Here is a 14953-nt window from a genome sequence, read left to right on the forward strand (position 1 = left end):
ACATGGGGTGGTGGCCCACAGAGTCTCAACACTGACTCTCTCCTCTCTGCCCTGTACCCTGCAGAAATGGCGACCCAACAGATGGTACCAGCATGCTGAGATATAGAACCACCCTTGTATCACCACTGTGACATCTCAGAGCTTTGCCGACCAAGAGGCAACATCTTGATCTTCCTTGCCCACCAGCTTGCAGGTACGTTTAGTGGCAGGAAACTGTGTCTTCCTTACAGCAGTACCAGGAGAGAGTTAGCGCATTAGTGCAATAGTTAGTCCTGATTTCTGGGTTTTTCTAATGGCTGCTCTTCAGGGGCTGCCACACAGAATGTTCTAGTACCCTGTGATCAGAGCTCTGCCCTCAGCACCCACTAAGCAATTAAGGTGTGCAGTTGGCTAGGGAGAGAGGGAGCCCCATCCAGGACCGATGATGAGATCTGGTGGCGTTTGAGTGATACTCCATGAACGCCAAGTATCCAGAAATCTGATGCCTTGCTAAGAGCTAAGCTCTGGATGGAGGCCCATAGGTCTATGCCCGTCCCTTGTGGACCTGTGGTGTGAGGTGAGGGCTTGATTGCTCTTTGATCATGTAGCTTGAAATATTCCCATGGAATTTCGTCAGAGGAGCCTTAAGGCCACACCCACTTTTTTTTTTTTTTTTTTTTTGAGAGAAAGCCTACAAGATAGCATGCTTGAAATGCAGCAATTTTGGGACAATGTAGGGACAGCGTCTCAATTTTCCTTTCCTTTTTCTGCCTTCTTCCCTCCAGGAAGGTGACTCTAGTGATGGTAGAGTTATGGATAATGGACAATTCCTGGGATGCCATGGCAACAGTCCACAGCCCATGGTGACTTGTCAACTCCAGCTCTGTTCCTTCTGTGCGCACCTGCTTATAGGTATGGAGATTTAATCAAAGCATCGGTGATCAAGCAGATATGGGTAGAAAGTGTTAACTTAGTGCTAGCTTGTGGATCACACAGTGTGATGCCACACTTACCAAGAATGAGTCAATTCTGAGAGAGGGGAACCCAGAACAATGATGAGATCTGGTGGCATCTGAATTTTTCTTGATGGCATCCATGTCAAGAGAAATCTGAAGTCAGGTACAGAGCCACTTGAGCTGAACTGCCCTCCATTGTAAGTTCCATTAGCAAGGAAACATGGCTGACAGGTAGTCGAAGTTGGTTTAAATTGTGCAGAACCACAACCTTGCATGGGGACCTCACAAAGGGCATGTTGAGAAATAGGTGTACTGAGATGCTGACCCTAAGCAGCATGCCAGAGCATAGAGGGGACCCAGCTCTTTTTTCCTTCAAGTGGAAAGAAATTAGTCTTTTCTGGGAAGAAAATGTACAGGTACAGCTCAGGCAAAGCCCATCAGCCTGAGTGACGTCACCGTGGAGAACATGGCATGGTGACCCACAGTCTCAACACTCTCTGTCCCTTTTCTCCCCTGTTTTCCTCAGAAAGGCTGACCTGGTGATGGTGAACCACCACCCCAAGTCTGCATGTCACAAATCAGCATCTCTCTCTCCTATGGAGTCTGGTTCTAGGTCTTGACAGGTATTCGTTATCAAATCAGTCAAGTGAACTATCATTGATAAGATTCATTAAGTTCATTAAAAGGGGGCAGTACACCCAGTTTCATAGAGTGAATCTCTGCTTGTGTGTCCTGTGAATTGTCTTTTTTTTTTTTTTAATGGCTTACTAACAGGTCTTTCTCATTTTCCACAGAGGCTGATTGACTGATGTCATTGCAAAAGTTTCCTGTCATAGAGAGTTCCTCTGATGTCCCTTCAGCACCACTACAACTGGTATTCACTTTAGTTTCACATTTCGGGCAGATCATGGTAAAACCCCATGGTCATATCACATAGTTCTTGTGCACGTGGCATGTGTAAGATCAATCATACAGCAATAGCTTTTAACTTCAAAATTGAAACCAAGCACAGTCCAGCTGCCACAGAGGTTTTCAATTTCTTTTCTATTTCGTATTAACCTTATAGTCTCCATTTTTTCCTCAGAAAATTTATGTTATATATGTTAAAATCATTTTTAGCATATCACAACCTATGCATATTAGAGTTTGTTTCCATATTGTGATTCATATTTATAATTGTTAGGTTCTTCTAAACTTGAAGCCACAATCACATATTACTGTACTTGGCTTGGATTGTCCATGATAATGACATTGAGAAAGTCTGTCACGTGTCCAGGGTCGTGTGCCACTCACTAATCTTTTACAGCATACATTCTATGAGTAGTGAGTGACCCTCAAACATTAAAACAGAAACTTCATATGAGTCAACACAGCTGCCCCTGGGAAAAGGTGGAAGGAAAATAATATGGTTGACCACCACATTAGTTATAAGTCCCTACCACCCTGTCCTGAGTCGGGTCTGTGTGGAGCAACTCCTTACTCTTTATTCTTTTATTAATGATAATGCAAACATTACATCCTATAGCCGAAGTTTACGTTCTGGAGTACATAAGGAATCATTCATATTATTTAGTCATGAGTTAGATATATGGCTCTGTAAGTCAAAGCTGAAAGCTGTTGCTCTTTTATCTGCTTTTAAAAGTCATTTAACAAATGCTTTGTTTTGTTTTGTTTGTTGTTCCCCACATCGCGCCTCTGAGAGCTGACTGCAGGATTTCCTATGTTTAATGACTGCCTCAAGGTAAACATGGGTAAAAGCCATACATTTTGTCGATGTTTTGGTTATTATGGCTGTAACTTTACAAAGCATGAAATAGAATCCTACAGGTCTACTCTTACTTTGTCTTTTGGGGTGAAGATGGGCTTGTGTCCTGAGTAAATACGATGTCTGAAGATGGTTCATAGCACTTTCTTCATAGCGCTGTGAATACTACAGTCTGAATATATCAGAGAGCTGTGCTCCTGTTGAATATTTGTGTATCACCAGCATTGCTAGTGAATTATTGGCTTAGCCAGTAAATAGTATCTATGAGAACGAGGAAAGGTCAAGCCATTTCTGGACCAATGATGATAGTTACCAAGGTATGAGAGAGATGACGAATAACACTTGTCTGAAGCTCAGAGGTCCAACCCAAAAGATAGGTAGATAATCAAAGGTCCTTGAAGGACAATGGCATTTTTTTTTTCTTTTGTGCTCTGTTTTGTACTCCTCAGAATGTGTGCTCCTAGGCTGATGTCTGCATTTTCTATGATCAGCAGTGGAACATTTGCACCTCTGCATTGAACATGGGGCAGTGTGAGTACTAGTTACTTACTATCCCTGCTTTTTATGCAGTCTGTTGAAATTTGGTTACTTCATTATTTAAAAATATCTAAGAGAGCTGGTAAGGTAGAGAGAGAGAGAACAGATTCCTAGATATTAAGCCCTTGTCTCCATGCACATGCCCTTGGCATGCATGTTCATAAACACAAGTGAATATATTCATTGAAAATAAGTTTTAACTATGGTTGTATTAATTCAGCCAAATACAACCAGTGATGCCTATGGATTTTAGTTGAAATAGGACAATGAGTTGGCTATGTTTGATGCTCTTCGGCTCCTCATTGAAGGAGAGAGACACTTGGAGGTAAACTGGATCTTTAGAGGAGTGTCTTTCAGTGTGTTTCAGTACTGGGAGGAATAAATAGACTTTTCATTTTTATTAGTGAATTAATGATTCAATCTAAACATAAAAGTGAATAGAGCCAGGGTGGATTCATGTTGAGCGCAGGTAGTATGAGTCCAGGGTGCTGTGCATGTGCCTGCCTCTGGGTCTCTCCTTCAGCAGATCTTCCCTCTGGTTTCACCAAAAACATACTACTATTTTAATTTCTTGAATAGTAAATAAATATAGAAAACAATGAAGAGAAATGAATGAAAGTCTATTCACTAATGAACATGAGTATCAAGGCAAAAAAAATTACCTTATTACACTGAAAATATGAAATCCAAAGAGAAGCGAGTAAGTAGCATTCAACTCTTTCTGTCTGTGGAGGAAATGGTATCAGTAACAGATACTATTTCATTGCTTTGCAAGAAGTTTGAAGACTTTCATTTTTAGAAGACAATAGTATGAATATTTTTAAGTTATGATAGCTTGCACGAGTGGCTCAGATGACAAAAAAAATAATCAAAGAGAAAGCAAGAAAACTTTTTTAAAGCAAAATTTTGTTTGTATGCTTTCCTGAAAGTTGATGCTCTTGTGTACTGACATGTTTATTCATCCGTGTAGATCCTGGGACAGTTGTAGTGCTCTCTAAGTAGTTCATTCTCCTCTCCTCTCCTCTCCTCTCCTCTCCTCTCCTCTCCTCTCCTCTCCTCTCCTCTCCTCTCCTCTCCTCTCCTCTCCTCCCCTCCCCTCCCCTCCCCTCCCCTCCCCTCCCCTTCCCTTCTCCTCCCCTCCCCTTCCCTTCTCCTCCCCTCCCCTCCCCTTTTATTCTCTCTGTACTCAAGGTGGACCATCTAATTAGAGGACCCTCCAATGGTCAAGCACTCTATTTGCACCAGCTTGAGGAGACGAACAAGACCAGTGTGAGTTGCAGGATTATCCTTGTCTTGGTTTGAGTGTTTTAAGACAGTGTTGAAACAGTGTATAGTGTAGTCAGTAATGACCATTTGAATACCACTGGTTGCTAGGGGGACCACATATAGTTGTCCATTTGTCATTCAACAGTGTGAACCTGTGTGCATCGATACATGATGGACATATTATAGAAATTCCATGCACAGATTAGGAATTACTAGAGTCATATTTATTTATTTTGTGGGGTTGGTAGTTTCTAAGCATAGGGTTTATGATAATTAAGTAATTAATAGCGATAGTGTAAATAATTTAAGAAAAGGAGAACTAATCTTGGTTGATGATGACCACCGGTGGCATTTGACTCATACATGATGACTTTGAGTCTGAAACACCAAGATCCAACAGAGAAGATAAGTGGATACATGACAGTTGATAGCAAAGGTGTCATTGTTTTGTCCTGTTCTCTCCTCTGTCTTCCTTAGAATGGACTTTCCCAAGGTATCTATTCACCTCCAATGGCTTCCAGCCCTTCAGTTGCTCGTGATGATGTGAGATCTGCCCAAACTTCTCCTCATAGTTTTGATGGTTTGATGAAGGTTAGTCCCTGTGATATTATGAGGTGAAATATATTCACACTAGGTTAAGTGTAATAGTATAACATAGTATATTATATTATGCTTATGTCTCAAAAGGAGGATGGTTATTGAAGGACACGCATTTATCTTCACAATATAGAAATGAGTGGAGAAAAACAGGGCCAGTCTTAGATTTATGATGGCCATTGGTGGTACATATGAGGTACAAATAGAGTCTAAGTCTCTGAGGCCCATTATAATGTCCAGGTGTCAACAATAGAGGGGAGTTGACTCTGGTCCATATATATATATATGGTTGGATGGGTGCAAGAATCAATAAAGTATGGTCCAATTACAAAATATATGATGAACAAAAATACTTTTTTAGGTCAAATAGGATTATACATATCTCCTTTTCAGCCAATGATGAAAGCTCTAACATAAAGCATAGCTATTTGAGTATCTGAATCATTGCTAAGCTCTCCATTATTTACTGAAGAGCTAATTAAATAGATACTCTCTCTAAATAAAGGATTACCTAGAACTAAGTAAGTGAAGATCATTGTCAGAGGTCAATAGCAATATATTAATTTTGCCTTTATGGTTTCTGCTTTGTATTCCTTAGGTGTTTGCTGCCTGGAGGAGGTCTCCATGTCTAGGATCTCCGCTGATGTCATGGGTGGTGCTGGGCTGACCAGTGTGAGTAGTGCCTTGGACTCTTTCTCCACGTTTGGTGGTTTGCTTAGCAGAACTCAGTGTGTCACTGAGAACTGTAACATGGCATTTAGAATGAGTGTTTCATACCAGGGAGTGCCACAGACATGAATGGAAGTTGTCAAATTATTAATAAAACATTGAGGATGGTTAATTAAGGCTAGAACACTTCCACACTGATTAGGAATAAGATTTTTAGGGTTGTTGGAATAATAGGTGCTCAAATTATTATTAGCTGATCGTTGAACTAATTATCAGACAATAGGAAAGGACTGCTTGGAAAGAGAAAGGAGCAGCCATGACTGATCCTGAGCACTGTTGACATATGAGTCACATGGATAACTACATGTCTGGAACTTTGAGATCTACTAAAGAAGTAATATAATCCTCTGTCTTCATTTCAAGTGTTCCTGTAGAAAGACTACCAGCCCGGATAATCTGTTCATTTCGCCCCACCCTCCCTTGTTATAAATTCTATTTTGTTTTTATAATTATATCAATGTGAGAATCAAGCAATCAGTCTCAAAAATAAGTGAAAATGAAATGGGTAAATCATTGCCTGAGCCAAGAAATAGATTAGTATGTACAGAATATTATGCCACCTTAAAATTTTTTTCTTGCCGCTGATGACCTGAAGCATGTAAATTACAATGTCTGCATTCTGAGAGAGTTTGAAAATTCCTTGTTTTTAAGCCACAAGAACATTAAATATGCTCCAAAAATGGTGGGCCTAGTGGCCAGTGGTAGGTGAGAAGTGAAACCTGTTAAAGGGAAAGACTTGATTTCTTGTTCAGTCATCCCTAGAATGGACGCACTGTCTGACAGGGGCATCCTCCATGATTGGGGTCTCCTGTTTCTGCTGGACTGATTCTGAATAGTTTTGCTTAAGTTCAGAAAAAAAAAAAAAAGATTCAAAATTCTGTTTTGAAAGATTTGCTTACGATTACTCAGTGCCTTATGCAGCTAGGAGGTTTCCATCTTTAGTACCCGCCCTTTATAGACAGAGGCCTCGAGAAGTAGATCTCTGAGTTTAAGGACAGTCTGAGCTACAAACCAAGTTCCAGAACAGCCAGCGCTCCACACAGACAAAAATAATATTCACATGATTAGTGAAGACCACCTGTATCCCAGTGATTGATCACTGATGGATATTGAGTCTTCTATTGATTGTACTTTTATGAAAATGTGAATTAATTACCAGCTAGTCTGAAGTTATTCATCTTCTTATAAAATTAAAGACTCCAACTGAGTCAAAAAGATACAAAACTAGAATGGAGAGTGAGCAGGTCTTCCGTCTCTCATATTCTGTCTGATGTTTGTTTCCGAGTGAAGGAACGATGTTACTGAAGAGTCTGCCATGGTCAAGGGCTCTGTGCTTTCCCAAGAAGAAGTTCATGTTGAATGTGAGTTGAAGCCACCATTCTTATCTTCATTTGTGTGGTTTGCTTAACATAATCACTGTGCTATTACACAAAATGTACACTATACCTCACAAATAGCCAGCCTTATGTCAGTGACTGTTAAGGTGCTCTATTAATAAGACATGCATGAGCAGTAAAAGATAATTGATAAAAAGATAATCCAATGCTGTAATAGCTCTGTATGCAAGTTAAGAGTATGCATAAGGTCTCTACATCCTATGCTCTTTGTTGAGCTGGCATTCAATGGGAGATGATAACTTACTCAACAAAAAGATAAATAAAGAAATAAAGGCTAGACTTTGATCAGTGATGACTCTGGTGGTGTGGGGGTCGTGAAGGAATGCATATGTGGAATTCTCAGGTCCAACCCCAAAGATGCAGTACAGTCATATGATCCACTTGCTAAGGGTCAGTAACTGGAACAAATTACATTTTAGAGTTTGTTTTTATGTATTTTATTGTACTTTTATAATGGGACCATTGTGAGAAGTAGTAAACAAATAAACAAAAAAAATATAAACTAGGCAATGTCAAAATAAAATACCTCAGTAGATATGAAAATCAGCATGTGCTTTTATTTCTTTGGCTATAAATTATTACTGTATAAATTATTGAACTTTCTACTCCTGTGCAAAAAGGGAGTTCAAATTTTTTCATTTTTCTTTTAATAAAAATAAAGTAATTACTCTTTCAATTAATGCTTGTTAATAAAAGGTGAATGCAATACTCAATAGACAAGAAAAATAGCAGTTTAATTGTCATGCATTCTGTTTTTTGCCCCTTAGAGTAGAGCAATGGGAAGAGAGTTCCTTATTCACACCTGGGGTTTAAGGTAAGTATTCGACAGCATGCTTGTCTATGTAGTTTTTTTTTTTAAAGCTGTATTCATATATGATAACTACATCACTATTTAAAGGCAGAAGACCATGTGTAGGCCAGTTTCTAATGTGTGATGGACATGAAGCATTCATATTCATATAAGTACAGTCACTTACATGGAAAGATGTACCATATAATGGTCAGACAGAATTTGAGAATAATCTTATAGCTGATTATAGCAAGAACAAAGGCAATTATCCAATGACAGACCTCTTGGGTTTCTATAAGCCATACTACTTAAAAGTGGTCAATGGTGAATTAATGAGTTAATAACTAACCAGGGGTAGTAACGTAAAGAGCCCAGTTGTCATCCTGGTTCATCAAGACTCCCTGTGTCACCTGAAAGATGAATTTCTATTCATCTGCAGCTCAGGCCCACCACAGAAGGAATGCACCACCCCCACCCCTAAAGTTCTATTGTAGGCAGGGATTTCGAAGATACATGGGATTTATTTTTGATTTTGCTAAAATGTTTTTGAAACTTAACACTACAAGCGGTTCAAGAAAAGAATCAGTTCAATGAAAGAATCGGAAAAAACATATAGTTATTAATGTGTAGGGATAAACCATATTCAACTATGGCAATATTTTGCATGGCAAGAAGACATTTCTACACACTAATACCACTGCTGTGCACAAGGTAGAAGACGAATGACAGAATCTATTTCTGTGGCACAACTGATCCTGTTTATTTATACAAAAGAAATCAAATAAAAGACATCCCAAATTGCCTAAATGAGTGACTAATCAAAGATCAAATACAGAGAGCTATGCAAATGAGGTGTCATTCTTGGTAATGATCTCCTTTGCCCTGTATTCCTGAAACAGCATTGTGCTGGCCCATTTCTCTTTGGTCAGATTTGTGGGTAGATCTGTGTATTGTCAATGTAGAGAGCCCTGTGAATAATGTCAGTTAAGATTGTGGTCTTGATGTAAAAAGCCATTCACACCAAATTATTTTTCAAAATGTGACTTAGAATCATTTAGGAGACATTTTGATCTACCTCCAAAAATGGGCTTAATATAAACCATTATTACATTGATTTCTCACATATGTACAGCAGTGAAGTTAATTCAGAGTAGATATATTGTTATGATAGTAATTATGCAGAAGGATATTAAAGCTATCCAAGGATCACAAGTTTTTGTGATTCTCATGTGATTATTTATAGTAAATGATCATCAATATAGGCACATGGTCAATAAAACCACAAAGACATGAATGAAGAATACAGCCTGAAGGAACATGCCTGAGCTTACGATGCTGCTGCTGGTAATGCAGGGGTTATAAACTTCAAAGAGTGTCTGGAACACGGGCTTATTCCAGCACGGTAGGAATCTAGTTGCTCTTTCAGGGGAGAACATCTGTAGAAGGTTCTATGCCTGGATCCTGGGTTAACTAGAAAGGAGTCCATGAGAATCAATGAATAGAATAAAAGAGATAAGTAGGACAGAGGAAGCCACACTCCAACCCCTAGCTCATGTTTCACTGGAAGAACACTGATAGCATGTGAAGGGATGATAAAAGGACCATCAGGCTTTGCTGTTTCCAGGGGTCAATAGCTCCTGATGGCTAGGTGAGCGTATTATGCTGGAATCATTGTGAGTTCAGAGCTCATTTTATCATATGGCAAATACCCCATCATTATCAGGAATGACCCCTAAGGGCTCACTAGACACCATCACAAAGTTTCAGAGTCTCTGTCAGCTTGACAATGAGTAACGTGATTATGGCTGTATTATCTTTGCCAGTGTCCTACATGTCTGAAAATAGTGAGTGTAAAGCAAGGCTAAAAATCAGGAACTAACAAGAAAAAAACATGGGGGGGAGGGTTAGCATTTTTTTAAACAAGTTACAATTTATTCATTTTTTTCTTCTTCTAGTTCAAAATTCCCAATATTTTATTAATTTTCTGATAATTTAATGTCTTTAAATTTATTTTCATATATGCATACTGTATTTACATCAATCTATCCCTGCGCCTAGGCATTATCATTTGCAAATGTCCTCTTTCTGTTCAGCAGGAAGCTGGACTACAGCCAATCAAAACTAAAACATGGAGGCATTTGCCCTCTGGGGAGAGATAATATCATGGAATGTAAGCATAAAGTGCCCACTGTGTGCCATTAGATCATGGTCTCTATCGGGTCATCACAGAAGATAACTGGATAACTGTGATGATGCTAATCTCTGAATCCAAATTAATTCCATCTAGTATGAATGAAGTACAAGACCAGAAAAATATTCCTTAATTTTCAACAGTTGAATCAACACCTGTGACAGATGGTGGCTGCTGCTTAGGGATTCAGGCTGTGGCCATGCAGTCTGACAGCGTGCTTATTCTTGGGGAACGCATGGACCACTATGCGTATGGGATGCTGATGAGTGTTGAATGCATCTCAGGGGGAATCCATGATCACTTTCCACAACTGAGGTCCATCGCATGAAAGAAATCAGTAGGCATACGTGATGATTATGACCTCAGGAAAGTTGAAAATTTTTCCTGTGGAGTTCCCGTGGGCTCGTAGACATTGATTTTGCTCAGAGACTGAATAAATGTCTCAGTCAATAAAGATATGCAAGAGGAGGGAAAATGAGCCCAGTATGTGGACCAGTTTTAAGTTAAGAAATAGTGATTGAGTTCTGAAATGTCTTGGTCCATTTGGGTAGAAAGGCTAGGGCTTCATTGTATTTAACTCATTATGGGAAAACAGTTAAGCAAACAGCTTTGGTAACCAAACAAATGAGCACAGCATGGAAATTGCTACTGAGGCTGACTGGTGTTTCTCTGTGTTACTTTGTACTCAGTACAGCGGATGCATGCAGCTCCTCTCATCATGGATACTTCAGGATGAAGGTCACAACACTCACTGCATGGCTGGGCCAGTACAGACCTCAATGAGTAAGAGACCAAGTTTCCTGCTTGCTCTTTCTGTTAAGCTGATCACTGTCTACTTCAAATTGGCATTATGTGTCATATAGTCAAAGATAACTACACATATTCCAATGCTTGGGGTGGGGGGTCCTGGAAAGCCACAGTCAGTCTGTGTGCATAAATGGGACCTATACACTGTAGGTTTTGACTACATTCTGGAAATGAGATTACAGACACTCTCTTATGTGCAGGCAAAACCTTGTTCTTGTTAAGAAAAGGACATAGAATAAAGGGCTCACACAGCACCCATCCTGGAATTGTACCATAAAAGATTTATTTTAACTAGGGTGAGGTATTGTGCTCCACTAATGGAGTCTACAGAAAAAAATGTAGAAAACCAACTCCCCCTGTTGTGTTTGGCTGTAAAATCTTTTCTGTTGATTTAATTTAATTTTTGAAAATGAGTGACTAAATTAATCAGGAAAAATCTATGCCCAGAAATTGTAAATGTTGGAGATTATCCCCATGAGATGAGAACGCTGGCCATGAAAATTAAGATTTATGGGCAACTCAAATTTTTCCTCTTAATCCCATTTAACACAAAAAGATTTAATCTGTTGCCTTTGTATGTAAGGAACCCTGCCCCAAACCACATTAAATACTCATTCTTTTTCATTTATTTTGTACTTCGATGAGTTTACAAAACTGTCCTTATCATTATTTTTTAGTAAACCAATCTTTTAAAAAGTAAGTTGGAAATAGACCAGGTAAGGTCAAAATTTAAATATTTTGCGATAAGTAGTCCTTAGCCACTGATGTCTACCGAAGGAACTTAGTCCCTCCTGCCTTTGTTTTACTAGAATAAGGTGCACATGGCCACTCTCTAAGGTGTATTTATATTCTCCCATGGCACTAAATGAGTTATTGTTGCCTATCTAGGGCACAAATTCCTACTTGTTAGCATGTTGATTAGTCAGCTCAAATACTCCATGAGTTTTATTTTCTGGTACTCAGTATCTGAGAATGGTAAAATATTTGATATAAAAGTATCCATTTCTACTAATAGCTATTGCCTTTTATCCTCGTCAGCCTTGTGTCAAATATGGAGTTCATAGAGGAAGCTGACCCTGGAACTCTATGGGAATAGATAAAACCATTTAGCAGGACAAGTGCATGTGTGGCCCAGAAATAAGGAGTTGGTGCTCTCTGCTCAATTTGAACTTTTGGATGCTTTATGAGAGGTTTTGCTACTATGCTGTGAGGTCTTTCACAACTTCAGCTTACTGCCAGGAGCCCATGACGTCATGAAAACATGGAGGTCACTGCCAGGCGCAGGCCAGTAATGCACTAATGACTAAGTTACACAGCGAATCACTACATGGGGAGTCTGTGAGTGGATGCATGAGAAAGCAGGCCAGCATGGCAGAAGTGAGCGATGAAAGACAAAGCTTTTGAGTGAATGACAAACATACCAGTGGGTCAGCCTTGAAGAAGTGAATGTGTACTCTTGAGTGTATCAGTCATTCTGTGAATTCCTGAATGGTTTTATGAATGGATGGATAAGTAGATCTTCATTTCTAATAAAGGAATAAAGGAAGTAATGAGTCAGCATTTGGGTCCGTTCATGAGAGGAGCCACTGTTGGCCCAGATGAATGGATGAATTAATGAATGGATAAATGACCTATTGACGGATGCTTGATGGACTGAAAAAAAAATGAAAGGAAGGAAATCACTATTACAACTGCATGTGTAACTGAACGAAATGATAAGTGAATAAGTGAATGAAAGGCCAATAGGCAGACGAATGAGCATCACATAATTAAGGAATAAAAGAATTGATTAGGTAGCAAATCTGTCAGCAAGTCTACAATTAAAGAGTAAATTGTATTCTTGTGAATGAGTGGCTGAACTAGTGAATGAGTTGGTGTATGAATGAGTGAGTCAGCTGTCTGGGTGTGAGACAGTGAATGAACTCACAGCTACTCCTCCTCTGTTCCAAGGAGAGTGGCCACACCCAGCTCCACACTAGTTGTAAATACTTGAGCTCCCTACCCTCTCTATCATGGGGATTTGTTTACATGTCAGCACTAAACTGAAGAGTCTTGAGGGCCAGGAACTGGGTCAAATTCTTCTCTCTGTCCTTAGCCCCTGCCCAGCCTCGAGCCTGGTAGGCGCCCAGTAAATTATTGCTGAATGAATGAGCAAATGACTAAAAATACATGTGCTTTTGTGGAACCAGTATGGCCTGGTAGCTGCTCTTTGGAGGAGTGTGCTGTATGTCAGATGGTCCGTGGCATCCTCCCTGCAAGACCAGACTCTTGCCAGGGCCAGGCTTCCCATGCCAGATAATGAGACAGGATACTGGCAGTTCTTACTGCCCGGGACACTGGCCCATCCTTGGGTAACTCTGGCTTGGCATGGTGGAATGGAAGCCCTGGGTCTTCCCGAAAGCTATCCTAGCCTCTGCCAAAATGGGAGATCAAAAATAACCAAAGCTTGTTTTTATGCCTCTGCTGAGTGGGCGCATGACATGCCTTTCCAAGCAAACCAAATTCCTCTGACTTCCAATTGTGGGACTGTGAGTTTAAGGAGAAGCACTGGCCCCTATTATGCCTCAGCTACAGGACAATGCTATCTTCCCGAAGGATTCATGATTTCTGCAGGAGCTTGGTATAGGATATGTGTGGTTTTCTTGTGTGCAGTATGACACCTGGGAAAGGAGATACCCTTAGAAAATTAAAAAGTACTGTTCTGTTCCCTATCCACCCATGGGGCTATATTTATTTGGTCAGTTCAGTTGTGTTTTTTTGAATCTATGAACCAAGTTCCAAGAGGGATAACACATATGGTGCGCCTATCCAGACAAAGCTCAACATGCCAGGGAACAGAAGATTTGAAAAGTATGTTGGCAACTACTTTATTCTACTTAGGGTAGTTGCCTAAGATCTCCCATCCATCCTTCCTTCTTCCCTTCTTCCCTGCCTCCCTCCTCTCTCTTCAGAATAGAGTATATGTCTAACAACATCATATGCCTGACACTGTCTTTTCTTCCTTGCCTTGGTGGTTCCTGACTGTGGACTTCACCCTCATTCCTTGTTCGCCGTCTTCCCTTCGAACTGAGTGATGATGTGGGAGATGGTTCTGCCACGAGGATTCATCTCAGTTCTCACCATCCATCCTCTTCATCTCAACTCAGGTAATTTCTTCCTTTCCTGACTCTCAAGTTGTGATTCATTGCATTTGGATGGTTCACCATCTGAGCATGCCTTAGCCCTCTAGGAGAAGAGCTCAGACTGTGTTTGTGGCAGTGACTCTTGAGTGTTGAGGCTTGGTAAGTAGTGAGAACCGTTGGCTAGACCTTAAGGCTTTTCTTTGAGGGTCATACATACATAGAGGAGATGAGAGTTAAGTTCCTCCTCATTACCCAGATTTGCTGCTCAGCAAAGCAACCATTCTTATAGCATTCAACAGCATCAAAGAAGCCATAGTTTCTCTTGGTATTACTATTCTGTCATCACTACTGCCACCGTCATCACCAGTACCATTATCACCTCCATGAACCTGACCATCACCACCACCACTACAACCTTCATGACCATCAATCACCTCAACCACCAATACTGTCACCCTCAGGAGCACTCTTCACTACCATCACTAATAAACCACCACTACCACGATGACCACTACTATCAACAGCAAGAACAGAGGTACCACCCATACAACCACCACAATCATCATGGCTACCATAAAATAATCATGGCCATCACCAACAGCAACAGCACCACCCACAACAGCAAAAAATGGTCACCACTAACAATAACAACAACATCACCATTCACCATTATTAATATGACCGCTGTCACTAGCAGCAAGACTGTTCCCTTCTCTTTTCCTGAGATGCATCAACCATACTCTGGCTTTTACTTAGCCTTGGATTTGACACATATTCAGAGACTCCACTTTGGTTTTGCATGCCTTACATCGCTCCA

General features: G+C 40.2%; 6 non-coding genes and 1 pseudogene across 6 annotated transcripts; all 7 read left to right on the forward strand.

Moving 5' to 3' along the window:
• The first annotated feature begins 227 nt into the window (after positions 1 to 227).
• Mir882 (microRNA 882) lies at positions 228 to 304 on the forward strand. The gene has a single exon (NR_030540.1). It is a non-coding gene; the product is annotated as a microRNA 882 (primary transcript).
• A 110-nt stretch (positions 305 to 414) lies between these two features.
• Positions 415 to 488, forward strand: Gm22981. The gene has a single exon (XR_003950318.1). It is a non-coding gene; the product is annotated as a small nucleolar RNA SNORD113/SNORD114 family (small nucleolar RNA).
• Positions 489 to 1024: 536 nt separating this feature from the next.
• Positions 1025 to 1099, forward strand: Gm25856. Its single transcript, XR_003950321.1, has one exon. It is a non-coding gene; the product is annotated as a small nucleolar RNA SNORD113/SNORD114 family (small nucleolar RNA).
• Positions 1100 to 2992: 1893 nt separating this feature from the next.
• Gm23787 lies at positions 2993 to 3065 on the forward strand. Its single transcript, XR_003950323.1, has one exon. It is a non-coding gene; the product is annotated as a small nucleolar RNA SNORD113/SNORD114 family (small nucleolar RNA).
• A 1763-nt stretch (positions 3066 to 4828) lies between these two features.
• Positions 4829 to 4900, forward strand: Gm25854. Its single transcript, XR_003950315.1, has one exon. It is a non-coding gene; the product is annotated as a small nucleolar RNA SNORD113/SNORD114 family (small nucleolar RNA).
• Positions 4901 to 6085: 1185 nt separating this feature from the next.
• Gm22205 lies at positions 6086 to 6156 on the forward strand. Its single transcript, XR_003950324.1, has one exon. It is a non-coding gene; the product is annotated as a small nucleolar RNA SNORD113/SNORD114 family (small nucleolar RNA).
• Positions 6157 to 7507: 1351 nt separating this feature from the next.
• Positions 7508 to 7575, forward strand: Gm25224 (annotated as a pseudogene).
• Positions 7576 to 14953: the final 7378 nt, after the last annotated feature.

This window comes from Mus musculus, chromosome 12, assembly GCF_000001635.26.
Source record: "Mus musculus strain C57BL/6J chromosome 12, GRCm38.p6 C57BL/6J".
Taxonomy (NCBI): domain Eukaryota; kingdom Metazoa; phylum Chordata; class Mammalia; order Rodentia; family Muridae; genus Mus; species Mus musculus.